Genomic DNA, 13939 nt, shown 5'->3' with positions numbered 1-13939 from the left:
TGAATTATTTTTCCCTATGTCCCATCAGTACTAGTAAGTTCTTCAAAACTTAATCATAGAACAATTTACTCCAGCTCTTCCCACTATCTGAATGATTTGCAAGGTCCAGTAACACCAGACATTCTGTTCCTGAAACTATTGAAGTGTAGATATTATTGAAATAAGTAAGTTATAGGTTTGATTTTTAGTGACACTTTTAGTATGCTAAATTTAGTATTGTGGAAAGTTTCTCTAATGAGAAAATAAGTTTAGCTTCTATAAAAGGAAAAAAATATAGAAATATTATACATTTTAGTTTGAATCTCAAGATTTTTTTGTGTTTTATCTCATTAATTTCTTATAAAAATCAATTGTCTCTCTCATTTTATAGCCCTGTTGCATCAGAAAATCTTCGTGATACTCCACTGGACAAGGTAGAGAAAAAGTTTTTTTAATTTTTTTATTCATGAATTTAAATATATATGTATCTATATCTATCTCTCACTACATATATATAAACACAAAAATATTTTAAAGCTTTTTGGGTACTGTCTGCAAGCCTTTAATTTTGCTCTTGCCTCAGGTCCTCACAAATCTTATACATTTGCACCAGGTAACCTCCTTCCTGTACTTTTTAGTGTATGCACTGTGTAAAGCCTCAGAGGGCTTGTGGCGGGGGTGGGGGGCAGAGGATGGGTGTGTGCTGATTTCTTGTCTGGGCTTAATTTACCAAAAACTGTGATACATTTTAGCCTGAAGAAATGTATGGGGTTTGTATTGTGTGTCTTTTTGCAATTTCCACAAAAGCGTTGTGGTATATTGGCAATACAATTTGGTTGAATCTGACAGCAGTGGTGAGTTCTATCTGGGTGAATATCGAATTGTTGTTAATCCTTAAAGACCTAAGTTCTATCAAGAGGCCGGGGCCCCAATACCTATATGCCTAAGCCTTTTAAATATTTACTTGATTTTGTACTTTAAAGATAGTAAGTTCCACTAATTTTCAAATAAAAGCAGCAATCTGTAGGTGGAAAAAAAAATTCCAAAAGGCCAGAATGTATTTAATGGCTTTATTTTTAACATGTCTTGTATGTAAGAGATAACCATGACAAAATAAAATTCTCGGGTGAAGGTTGAGACAGCTTAGTGGTTACAACTACAAAGCAATCTGTTAGAAAGGATCACAATAAAAATGGTTCCATTGACATTAGAAACTATCTTGAAAATAGGATAGAATCAATCCTATTGAAAGCCCTAAGACATCTGTCTTCCACCCGACAAAGTGGTAACACCTGGACATCTTGTGTTGGGTCAGTGGCAGCCTGCTGATTTGTGATCATCCCTGAGTAAAAGACAACATGGCTGAGTTTATCCAGTGATTCTGATTTAGAGCTACCAGATGTCGTTGGCACCTTTTACCACGAGATCTGGTTCATTTAGTCAAAACGATTAGTAGAAAAGCACATGCTAGAGTGAATACGATCCTGTAAGCAAAGCTGAAGCAGTGATGGAGCAAAATAGCTTATCCACAGCAAGTCAGCGGGAAGTTTTATTCTGTCACCTCTCTTCATTAATCTGTAGACATGACTGCTTGGAGAGACAGTGAGTTGATTAGGTCCGCAGCACCATCAGCATGCAGACACTCATCACCACTCTCATTTTCATATGACCCAGATGGTGTAGCTGCTTGACTGCAATTTTCCTGTATATGTGTTTTTAATAGGTTTCTTTTTAAGTTATTGACTTTGTACCCTCTTACGGATATTTAAAGCCAAGCTGAATTAAATTCTCTTTTAGTTCCAACTTAAAGTCACCACATATTGGAGAAAAAAAAAAGACTCTTGCATATAATAATAAAAAGTGATTGTTTTCTAATTATTTTTGTGCCTAAGGAAACCTCATGTGTCCAAATTATTACCTAACTGGTTTTTGTGATGTCATAAGGAAATACAATTTACATGCATTCTCAGGATATAGTTGAAGAAGTGGAGGTCAGAATTCACTTCAAAGAAATGAAATTTAAACCTTAGATAGGACCTAATGATCCAATTAGTCATTTTTATAAGTGAGAAAAAGTAAGGAGAATTTAAAATGTTATTTGATTGAGGTTACACAAGGAGTGAGTAAATTCCTAGAGTTATATTTCTCCCTTACCTTCTGGCTCAAAACGTAAGATCATCTATCCTAGATATCACTCAGGGAACCCTGTGCCTCAAAACAGTATCTTGAACCCATTTTGTTTGGGAAATTCATTGCCTTCTTCATAAAGTTGGCACATTCCCAAAGGAATGTGTGTATCTAGTGTGTGTGCATCTCCAGGCAAAAGCTCTTTTGTATGACCTCTGTTCATACAAGCAGCTTGATTTAAACTGGATTACAAAATTCATGGGTCTATCAGAAGTATGGTCATTTATTGAGAAATGTTTGGAATAATTGAGAAGATAAACTTGCATGGTAGTTTATTGTCTAATCACTGCACATGAAGAATTTTTATAGTGTTCAGGCACCATTTACTATTTATGTAAATGCTAGGAAACCTGCTTTTTTACCCTTTCTAGTTAATTTATTCCACTGTAAAAGAGAGCAATGATCTTACTACTCACAATACCAGGATTCTTTAGAATCTATTGGTTGTGAAACAAGGTAGATAGTTTTGCTCCTGCAGTTTCCTAATACCATTTATTTCAAGGCAGCTACACCATTACTTATAATGCTGCATCAAGCAGCATGCTGCCTGTACATGCTGATTTCTCCTGAGTGACTCTCTCAAAGGTTGTTATTGTGCTTGATTGAAGATGACCATAAATGCAAGAAAATGTGAATATTAATTGTTTCTGGTCATGTTCAAATACTCTCCTAACTTTTGTAGCATAAATGTAGAGTGACACATCATCCAACCATGACATCTCTTAAAATCTTTAGGCTATAATTGTTGTTTCTAGAATTTAATCTCTTTTAATGTTGATGGCATAATATCCTTCCATATGCCACCACCAGCAGAAAGGATAGGCAATAAACCAATGGGAAAAACAAGAAGAAGAGTTGTATTCTGTCTATATCTCATCTGGTATTGCATAAGGCCAACCTGGAAGAACACAGAATAACAATATCAATTGTAGGAAAGGGTGAGCATTGGTTGGAATAGCCCACTGATATTGCAGTGCTCTTGCAGGAAATAGGTATGGTCACCAATGGACAACCTCCTGAGATACGGTATGAAGTATAGAAAAAGGTGTGGTGCCCATCCTGGGTACTGGCTGTGGGAGTTCAAGCTAATGGACTCCACTCTTTCCCCTTTGGAGTACTGTAGCCTGGAGTGGCCACCATAATCCAAATGCTGATGGTGGGCAACTCCAACTCAAGGGAGCCATTGGTAGTTTCCACCTAGAATTGTTTCTATTGTTCCACCAGAAGCACCATTCTGGTGGCTCAGTTATACATGGTCTCATGAAAGAGGTATGACACTGGCCAATAGGAAATCTCTATGCACTAGACTATTCTCCAGAACGGGTTCCATACTCCTAAAATGGAGAGTTAGGACTCAGAAGAATGCAGGGTTTTGTAAGTGTTGACAAAGATATGGCAAAGCATACTAGGGCCCTCTGAGAGTCCAAGATACAGGTTCTACTTGCTAATGTCTAAGGACAATATTACTGAAGGGCTTACATTCTTTCTAGCTACCTTTGTTTTTGGCTGAAAACTTCTACTGTTGCTGAGTGTTTGATCCCCACTGCTATTTTCTTTCTGGCTGTTGTTTCCTTGATTGAATTCCACTTTAGCATTGGCCCAAGTACAAGACATTACTTCATTTGTTTAATATTTATTGCACATCTTGTTACTAATAATTATAGACCTTGGAGAAAGAGCACATATCAAAAGAAACAAAACTCCCTCACCTTATAAAGCTTACATCCCCTTAGGAAAGATATTTAACAATATAAGCAGATAAAATGCATAGTATATGAGATGTAAATGAGGTTTTTTAATAAGAGAAAAGCAAAAAATCATAGAACGAGATGCCCTGGGGGTGAGGGAAGTGCATTTGAAGGAAGACAATCAGGAAGGATCTGGCTGAGAAAGTCATCCTACAGTAAAGACTAAAGGAGAAAGAGAGAAAACCATGCAGATGTCTGGAGTAAAAGCAAGTGCACAGGCCCTCAGGCAAAGATATGTTTGCCATGTTCAGGGAACAGTGAGGAAGTCAAGCTGTGGGACCAGTGTGAGAGGCGAGGAGTCACAGAGGACGGAGCTTGAGCTGTCTGTTTCAAGGGGGTGCAACCTGTGTGGTCACATAAGACCCCAGGCTCATAAGAGCCTTAGACTTGGTTTAATGTTCTGCTGTTGTCCCTCTTGAAATTTTTCTCATAATTGGGAGCTAGGTTCTTGCACTTTCAGATTTTGGCTTTTCAGTGCAGCATACTCTCAGGTTACAATATTGAGCCTTCTTATTACTCGTGATGTTTACCTTGATCATTTGGTTGTTGTCTGCCAAATTCCTCCACTGTAAATACACACTCTTTCTCTTTGTAACAGATACTTAATATCTTGTGGGAGGTACGTTTGTTACCCAACCAAACTTGGGTCCCTCACCAGCACACAGCATAGCCAATATAGTGACAACTACGTTGTGGTGAAGGAAAGTACAGCATTTATTGTAGGGCACCAAGCAAGGAGTCCAGGGTAGATAGTGCTCAGAAAGCTTGAACTCATCTGGCTTTGCTTCGAGCTGTGATGTAGGTCATAGACGTGGCTCAGATCCCACAGTGTTACTGTGGCTGCGGTATAGATTGGCAGCTGTAGCTCCGATTCAATTCGACCCGTAGCCTGGGAACCTTCATATGCCATGGGTGAGGCCTTAAAAAGAAAAAAAAAAGAAAAAAAAAAAGTTCAAACTCACTGATGGGTCTCTGCAAAGCATTTTAAAAGGCAAATGGGAGAGAAGAAATCTCAGGGTATATGATCAACTTGTGCACAATTCTCAGCATGTGCACAATCAGTTGATGTGAATGAGGGAACAGCAATATTGCAGGGGTTAGCATTATCAATCCTTAGGCACCAGAAGGTCTTGATGCTAATGATGGTAATGAAGATCAAGAAGTTAATTTCTTCCATTAGGTGGTTTCAGCATCTATAAAACAACTCAGGAAATGTATACTGGATTCTATTATCTATGTACTTCAGAGAGGAGCTAAAGCAAAGGATGTGGGGGGAGGGGAATCTGTCCCAGGAAGACATCATAGGTCCTGCTCAGTTACCATCTGAGACAATACAACTCCTCTCTCTCCTCATTCTTCTAAGCCACTAATTTTAGCATCCGGTGGTGGATCTTGTCAACCATATTTATTACTGTGAAGCTTGCTTAATTGTGATAATTTTCTGTTCTTGATAATTACTTCATTGTTACGTAAGATGTTGCCATTATGAAAGTGGGTTTGGAAGTATAAGAAAACTCTTAATACTATTTTTGTAACTTTTCTGTAAGCCTAAAAATAGTCAAAAGATAAAACAGGGAGCTCCTGTCGTGGCTCAGTAGTTAATGAATCCAACTAGGAACTATGAGGTTGTAGGTTTGATCCCTGGCCTCTCTCAGTGGGTTAAGGATCTGGTATCGCCATGAGCTGTGGAGTAGGTCGCAGACATGGCTCAGATCCTGCGTTGCTGTGGCTCTGGTGTAGGCCAGTGGCTACAGCTCCAATTAGACCCCTAGCCTGAGAACCTCCATATGCTGTGGGTGCGGTGCTAGAAAAAGGCCAAAAGAAAAAAAAAAAAGATAAAACGAAATATAAAAGAAACTAAGATTTCATTTGTGTTTATATTGAAGTCATAGGTTAATCATTAGTTAATTTGAGGAAAATTCACATCTTATTAATTTAGCTCTCAACTAAAACCTTACACATTTGGTTGTCCCATCCAATGTCATAATACTACCTCTTTTATGAGTCAACAGCTTCATGGACAAGAAAATGTTTAACTTTGTCAAATGTTATTTCTGTGTCAAAGCAGGTGAAAATTTAGGTTTGATCATTTAATTTAGCAATGTGAAAGTTACCGGTATCCTTCCTAAAGAAGGTTTCAGTGGAAGCCTAATCAGGTTAAAACCTAATAAGAACATGTTCAATAGAGGATAGTGGGAAAGGAATTGAAAAAAAACACACACAATTACTTCAAAAAAATTTTATGTAAAGAGAAAGAGAGTTTAGATCAGTAGATGAAAGATAAATGGAATTAAGACGTTTCTTTATCTTTCACTTTTATTAACTTTATCTTTTTTTAAGTCACAAAGGAAATATACCATGGTCCTATACAGTTGGTGATCATCCAGGAGAAAGGGAAAAATTGATATGGATATAAAGGAAAGACTTAGCTGGAGCAATTCCTTGAATCATATCCAGTACGAAAGTGGGAGTCTGGCTGACTAAAGGAGAGAGAGACATGTCAGTATTGATGAGGGTTTTATTTAAGCCATGTTCTGTTATCCTAGTGTAGCCAAGACTAAACAGAAAGCTGAATTTGGCAAGAGTTTTGGATTTGCTTGTTTGTTTAAAGCTTACCATAAAATATGAGAGGATTCAAAATCTTGAGGGTAAATACCAATAAATAATTATAATGGTTTATATAAAATGTAAGCTTGGAAGAGGAGATATGAGAAGATAAGAAGTTTTGGGGACAGTGAAAAAGTCATGATTTCAAAGTTTTATGAATTTAGTTAAATCAGTGGTTTATGATGATTGGAGTATTAGAAGGAAGGAGGTTTTCATGCCTTTGAGTTTTATTTATAGTTTATTTATTTATTTATTTATAGGATTTTATTCCTCCAATTATATGAACTAAGGCTCTGCCCAGAAATGTAGAATCAATTGTAATTACTTCTAGTTTAAGATAACAATTATTTGCAAGGTAAAACATTCATTATTTCTTCTCCAAAGTCAGGCTTTGTAGAAGCCATGAGATAGGTGATTGATAGACAGGTAGAGAGATGCATATAGGTACATAGGTAGAATTTATAGATATTATGTATCACACAGGAGATCATCTATCCCTGAAATACTGTAGGAAAAGGCTTTCTTATGACTTTCAACATGCCTATCTATTTTTTATGGTTTTCTATTATGAGAGTTATATATATATGAGATTATATGTCATCACAGACAATAATGATTAACTGACCAAGTACTTTTGTATCGTGTATTCTTTAATATTTGATGAACATACACATACACCTTGGAAGATATAATTGTTCAGGTGTAATTGTATCTGGAAATCATTCTAAAATGTCTGTTTTTACCGTTTGCTCATATAATATTTTCACATCTCCAGGGTTGATACTACTGCTTTGCATTCCAGTTACATACTTAATTGTGTCTCCGTGCCCCTCTCATTCTCATAGCATGACATGGACAATATCTTAATATTTGTGGCTCCAGCATTAGACTAGTGCTGGACACACAGGGAGGTACTTAATGTTTATTTTCTGGATAAATAAATACATGCATAACATGAATCAATAACAAGAGTGAACACAAAGAAACTTCTAAAGAAATACCATAAAAATAATGTAAAATAGCTTAGGGTAAGAAAGCACTAAGGTATGATGAACCAATGAGTATTTTTTTCTTACTGAATTAATTAGGTTTATTAAAGGTACAGGTGATAGAGTTTTACGATAGACTTCATGAACTCTGCAAAGTTTTTCATTATTTGAGGAAGTATCAAATTAGCCATGAGAGATCTCTACTAATAACTTGAATAAGAACAAATGGATTTGCTCTACAAAGTTTGTAACAATGACCCGTGTTGTTTAAACAGTATATCAAATCCTGCTGTGACAGTGGAGTCATATTTGGTCTCTATTAATCCATGCCCTACTTAAATTCTTAATTCTATTCTAAGATAGTTTGTTTTGAAGTTAACCTGGTTACTCTGAAATTAGAGGATCCTGTCTCATCATGCTAAAGATTTGTTTTTCCAAAAATGTGACAGGAAATCATCCAAAAATGTGTACCAAGATAAAAGATATGTGTCTATATTCACCTAAGGACGATATAGTCATAGAGCTGGCCGAATTTCCTTATTTTTTAAGTTAAACTATACATATAACATATGTACAGTTTAGGGATAATTTTCTCAAAAACATATTCTGCTTTTGGTTTGTAATAATATTTAGTTATCTTTATCATTGTTATTACAGCCTGGCATTTTAACCCTTCATTGGTATTTCTCCCCATGTTCTTCCCACCCTTACTAATGGCATGGACTGTATCTTGTTATTAGTAACCACAGCATTTAGACCTGTATAGGATATATGGCAGGCATTGAATATGTATTTTATGGATGAATACATTAATGGATAACATGCATGCATAGAAGAGTGTATATTTCCCAAGGAATAGTGTGGCAAAAATTCTAAAAATAATATAAAGTGTCATATTTGTAAAATAGTTTTTAGTATTTTAGGTATGATGAAAAGGCATGATGAAATGTTGAACTGATGACTTGTCTTTTGCCTATAATTTAATTTTTTTAGTGAAATGAAAACAATCAGCTGTATGGTTTATTTTATATAGATCTATAGCATGGGAATTAAAGGGATAACAAGCTGACTTTATGGAAAGAGGAGAAAGAATGCAAAGCAGAACACTGAGGAGGGATTTTTTTTTTTAAATCTTTCTTTAATATTATCTTGAAGTGTGGAAAAACCAAATTCCATGACAAGGGTTGGAATGTGACATACAACATTTTCCTTTTCTTTCTTATGATCAAGTATTTCTATGCCATTAAACATAACAATTAAAGGGCTTGATGGATAGAGCAACCAACCAAAATAATTTCTGTGAACAAAAGATCATTTAGGAATATGAAATTTGAAAAAGAGGCAAGGGAGGAAGAATTAAGAAAGCTGGGGGAAGGAAAAAGAAAGCTTTAAAAAAATAACCAGAGCAGCTTCTGTTTAAAGTGACTGTCAAGGGAACCTTCTTCTTCTAACAGCTCCTATGGAGCCACCTGCCACATAACCCACTATGGAGCAACTGTCCTCATGGGAAAGGACAACTTGATTAAGCACAGGTTTTTGTTATGTTAATTAAATCAATTACCTGGTTCCCAGCTCTCTCGTGATATTCACTCCTGGAAGTATAATAGAGGTGGATATTAAATGTAAGATACAGTTTTTACTAGACTTTGTGAAAATAATACTACATATCATTAAGAATTTCCATGTTGCATGCTGTCAAAATGAGACATGATTCTGAGAAGTGATGAATTATTCAAATTATTTTAAAATGTATTTTTTTTAAACAGTGATTATGGTGGGGGTAGAAAAGGGCTCTGATAGAGTTGTAGTCAATAAAGTTTATGATAGAAGTCTCATCAATGGCAAAGGAAGAAAGCTACATCAGAAAGGGAGAATTGTTGTAGGAATGATAGTTCAAGTTATTAAAACTAAAACAACAACACTAAATACTGCTCTAATACAAGTGACATAGGTACTTTCATAGAGAACAGAATCTCAGCACAAAATTATTCTTTTACTAGTTATTTGGTCTTAAAAAACAAATAACTTATATTCTGCCTCAGGTCCTTTGTGTTTAATGCTCCTTATTTCTGGAATGTTCTTCTTCCTTTAGATTTAGTATAGATGAATCATTACACCATTCAGATTTCTGCTAAACCCTCACTTGTCAGAAGATCTTACTATCCACTCAAACACTTTGCAAACTGCATTATAAATTATAGATTTCAAGTGAATGTTTAAATATCAATGGCAATAGCCACAATTTCTATTGATTTGTTTTTACAAATCATATTGTAATAGACTATTCTGACCTCAAATCCCTTCTTTAGTTTTAGATACATAACAGAAGATACGTTTTTCTTTTTGAATTCTTAAAAATTTTTCACACAGAAACTAAGCATATTACTATTTAGTTTGTATATTATTTGACCAACTATGGTAAACTATATAATTTTCAATTTTCTTACATGCTGAGAAGGTTCCTTTCCATATACTTTTTGGCTGCCCCATTTAGAATCACCAGCAGTAGCCATTTTGGATGTCACTGCTATTTTTTATTCTTGATCTAGGCATTGTTTAAAATCATTTTGTTTGACTTTGATATAAAGAATGGACTCAGATAATTAAAATCATGATTATGGTTTTGTGATATTGAAATGTGTGTGTATATATACATACATATATATATATATATATATATATATATATATATATATAATATGTTGATGCAAATAGTCAATAAAAAATCTATAATAGGAATAGAAGTGTCGTTTGAGCCAAACTGTGTACTATAGACCAGGAGTTCTATCTTCACAAAGGAAAGAAGTATTCTGAGGAAGCACAGTTTTCAGCAGTTTTATATCTTGTCAGAAAAAAGACTACAAACGTCGATCATGACAGGGGTATACTCCTTCAAGGTTTCAGAAGATACAGATTATCCTGAACAAAGTGAATCAGCCTGACCTTTGTGTGTGGGAAAGGAACATTATCTCCAAAGGAGTTCTAGCGTGGGCATCACAGGAAGAGGTGAGGGGCCTTTATCCCTACCTTGAAAGTGCACATATTTTACTTGTGGATAATACATGATTTTCTTAATGGTTAAAGCAGATGTACAATGCATGATAAAAAGACTTATGACCGGCTGTTCTAGTTAACCTAAAGTTCAGGTCAAATCATGTATAAACAAGAATGACTTCCCCATACCTCAATGTATGAAAATATCTTCCATCTTGTATATATATTATTTCAGGCATTGAGTATAGCAAATTATCTATCTATCTATCTATCTATCTATCTATCTATCCACCCATCTATCTTTATAGCTCTTGAATAGTTCTAGTAGAGTCTTTTGCCATCATGATATTATTACCTTTATTTATGTCAATTATAAATTGTTTTATCCTTACTTGACAATGCTTCATGAACATCATCAGGGATTCTACCACTGACAGCAAGAACTCTTACCTTACTTTCAAATCAATTGCTTCACCAATGATTCCACAGCATAAATAAATAAAATGTTTACTAAATATTTATAGGATGCATGTGAAAATATATATAATTTTCACTACCAAAAAGGTTATACTCTCTTCTTTTAAGTTTGCCTGCAGAATATTTTATCTGCTTATTGCAGTATATGTATAAATCAGATTACTTCTCAATCTACATTTTCATTATTATGTCTGATTATGGTTTACTTAGTTTAGATAGCCTGCATATTTATTATTTTATTATTTTGTTATTTCTATCTCCTTACCATGTCCCAGTGTTTATGTTCTACTTTACATTTTTAATACTCTTATTTTTTTCAATGCATATGAACTGTGTAGGATCTATTTTCATATCTATTTCATACCTCAAAGAGTAAACTGTCAAGTTACTCTTAACAACTCATTATCTCAACTAAATAAAACATATGGAAAAAATGCCATTTTCTTTTATTTACATTTTAGTCCTGTATTCATGTCCTATAATGATGATTTATATTAGCTATTCAGAAGATACAAATATTACCCCACAAAAGGCTATAAAAGTGAGTAAAAAGGAAACAGACATATTAATCTGTTAAAGAAAGTGTAAAATTTTGAAACATGTGCTAAACTTTGGAAGAGAATCATAGAATCACACATGTTTAGAATTATTAATAATGAAAATCTACTCTTGAAAATTAAAATGCTGTATTAGTTTATATATTATAATTTCATGTCTGATAAAAAGCTAAACAATATATAACCAGTTATTTCTCATTAATTATTTCCATAAACTTCTAGATTTACCCCTCAAAAGAAATACACTATTTAGTATAAATTATTAACATAAAACTACTTAGTCATATTTAATTCCACCTTTGCTATAAAGATGATCAATAATAAATCACAGGATACAACATGAAAGTCTTGCAACATAAAGCTTCATGATAATATTTCTCTTTTTTAATAGTCATACAATGATCATCCCAACCCAATTTTACAGCAACTGGTTTGAAAATGCTATGATAATATTTCTAAAAATATTTCAGCCTAATTATCCATCTATGCCAAAATATCCACAAATTGTAATAGCTTAGGGGATGGTCTTAATAAATCAAAACACAGGAGATTACACCGTGGCTCAGTGGTAACGCACCTGACTAGTATCCATGAGGATGCTGGTTTGATACCTGGCCTCACTCAGTGGGTTAAGATCTGCTGTTGCCATGAGCTGCGGTATAGGTTGCAGATGTGGCTTGGATCTGGCATTGCTATGGCTGTGGCATAGGCTGGCAGCTGCAGCTCTAATTTGACACCTAGCTTAGAAACGATATGTTGCAGGCACAGTCCTCAGGAGACAAAAAAACAAAAACAAAAAAACAGAAAAACACATGTTGCTACTTGGAAATCACTCTATAATTCCACAGACCTAATAATAAGTGTCTTCCATTACCAAGATTCTAATCATGCAGCTACACTGTGACAAAACCCAACATCACATTTCCTTTATCAAATTTGAAGAATTTGCTAAAATACGGAAGAAGCAATCCAATCTTATTTGAGTTTACATTATCTGAAGGACTTGTAAGTCATAATATAAAAATCATTAAAGTTGGGTAAATTTTACTACTTGGCTTTCACTAGATTTTGCTAATCGAAGTAAGCAAACCCCTAAGCTTGGTGAATTATACACGCAAAGTGTATTTCTCATCAATGTTACATACTGCCTACAAGGCTGCCTTTTTATGTGTCTTCTCATATCTGAAAAGAGGTAAAAATTCTCTTAATATGGGGAAGGAAAATTGTATAAATATGTAGGTGCTCTTTTTTTTTGCATAAACATGTAAGTGTTTTTAAACTGCTGCTCAGGAGTGGAACATGTTGTCCCAGTGTATATTTTATTGGACAAAGCTAGTCACATAGGAATCATTAATCTTAATGAGGCACCAAAAAATAGCAATTTTACAGGCATGGGCTTTCAATATATAGAAACAATAAAACTCATGAAAAATTATATTAATTTTTGAAAATTAAATATGAATAATTACCTTTTCTTAGATAAAAAATTAACCCTAGAATCTCACTCCTATATACTAAACCAAAATATTTTTAAAATAATCCATACTGTCTTTTTAGTTATTATAATAAAATGTAAAAGAGTGAAAAGATTGTATTTTAAGAATCTCATAAATTATAAAATGATCTCAGTAACAAAGATGCATTTGAAAAGAAAACTGTTAGAAATATACATAAAATTATATGTACCTAAATAGCAGTTATGGCTTTAGAAGTGGTTCTTCATCATTTTGATATTTAATTTGGTAGTTCTAATTTGTTATATTTTATTGTTGAAATAGTCGACATATAACATTGTGTAATTTTAAGATGTATAGCATTTTGATTTGATACATATGTGTCCTGTCATATGATTGCCATATATCTCTTTGATAGCCTGTTTTCTTTTGGGGCGTGGTATATACTCAGAAATAGGATTTCTGAATGAAATAGTAGTTCTGTTTTTAATTTTTTGAAGATTGCCATATTGTTTTCCACAGTGATTCGATCAATTTGCCTTATAACCAATAGTGTGCAAGAGTTCCTTTTTCTCTATATCCTCACCAATACTTGTTATCGTTTGTCTTTATTTTAGCCCTTTTTGTAGGTATGAGTTGATATCTCACTGTGGTTTTGGTTTGTATTTCTCTGATAACTAGTGATGTTGAACATCTTTTCATATACCCCTTGGATATTTGGATGTCTTGTTTGAATCCGTGTCTACTTCATTCCTTGCCTCATTTTTTGATTCAATTGTTTGTTTTTATTAATTCATATGAATTTTTCATATGTTTTGGATATTATCCCCTTATCTCATATATGGTTTGCAAATATTTTCTCCCATTATGTAGTTTATGTTTCTTCTTCTTTTTAACATTCCTCCAATTGTTTTCTCTATGTATATATGTATGTAGGTATGTATGTT

General features: G+C 34.1%; 1 long non-coding RNA gene across 1 annotated transcript in view; it reads left to right on the top strand.

The window, feature by feature from the left end:
* The window catches only part of LOC110260236, a 911564-nt gene that overhangs the window by 385602 nt on the left and 512023 nt on the right, over window positions 1-13939 (top strand). Inside the window, exon 3 of the long non-coding RNA XR_002343153.1 lies at window positions 371-413. This is a non-coding gene — a long non-coding RNA (uncharacterized LOC110260236). The remainder of the gene's footprint in view (window positions 1-370; window positions 414-13939) is intronic.

This window comes from Sus scrofa, chromosome 4 (genome assembly GCF_000003025.6).
Source record: "Sus scrofa isolate TJ Tabasco breed Duroc chromosome 4, Sscrofa11.1, whole genome shotgun sequence".
In the NCBI taxonomy this organism is placed as follows: Eukaryota; Metazoa; Chordata; class Mammalia; order Artiodactyla; family Suidae; genus Sus; species Sus scrofa.
The sequence above is the reverse complement of the archived record's forward strand: the minus strand, read 5'-3'. Positions and strand labels throughout refer to the sequence as shown.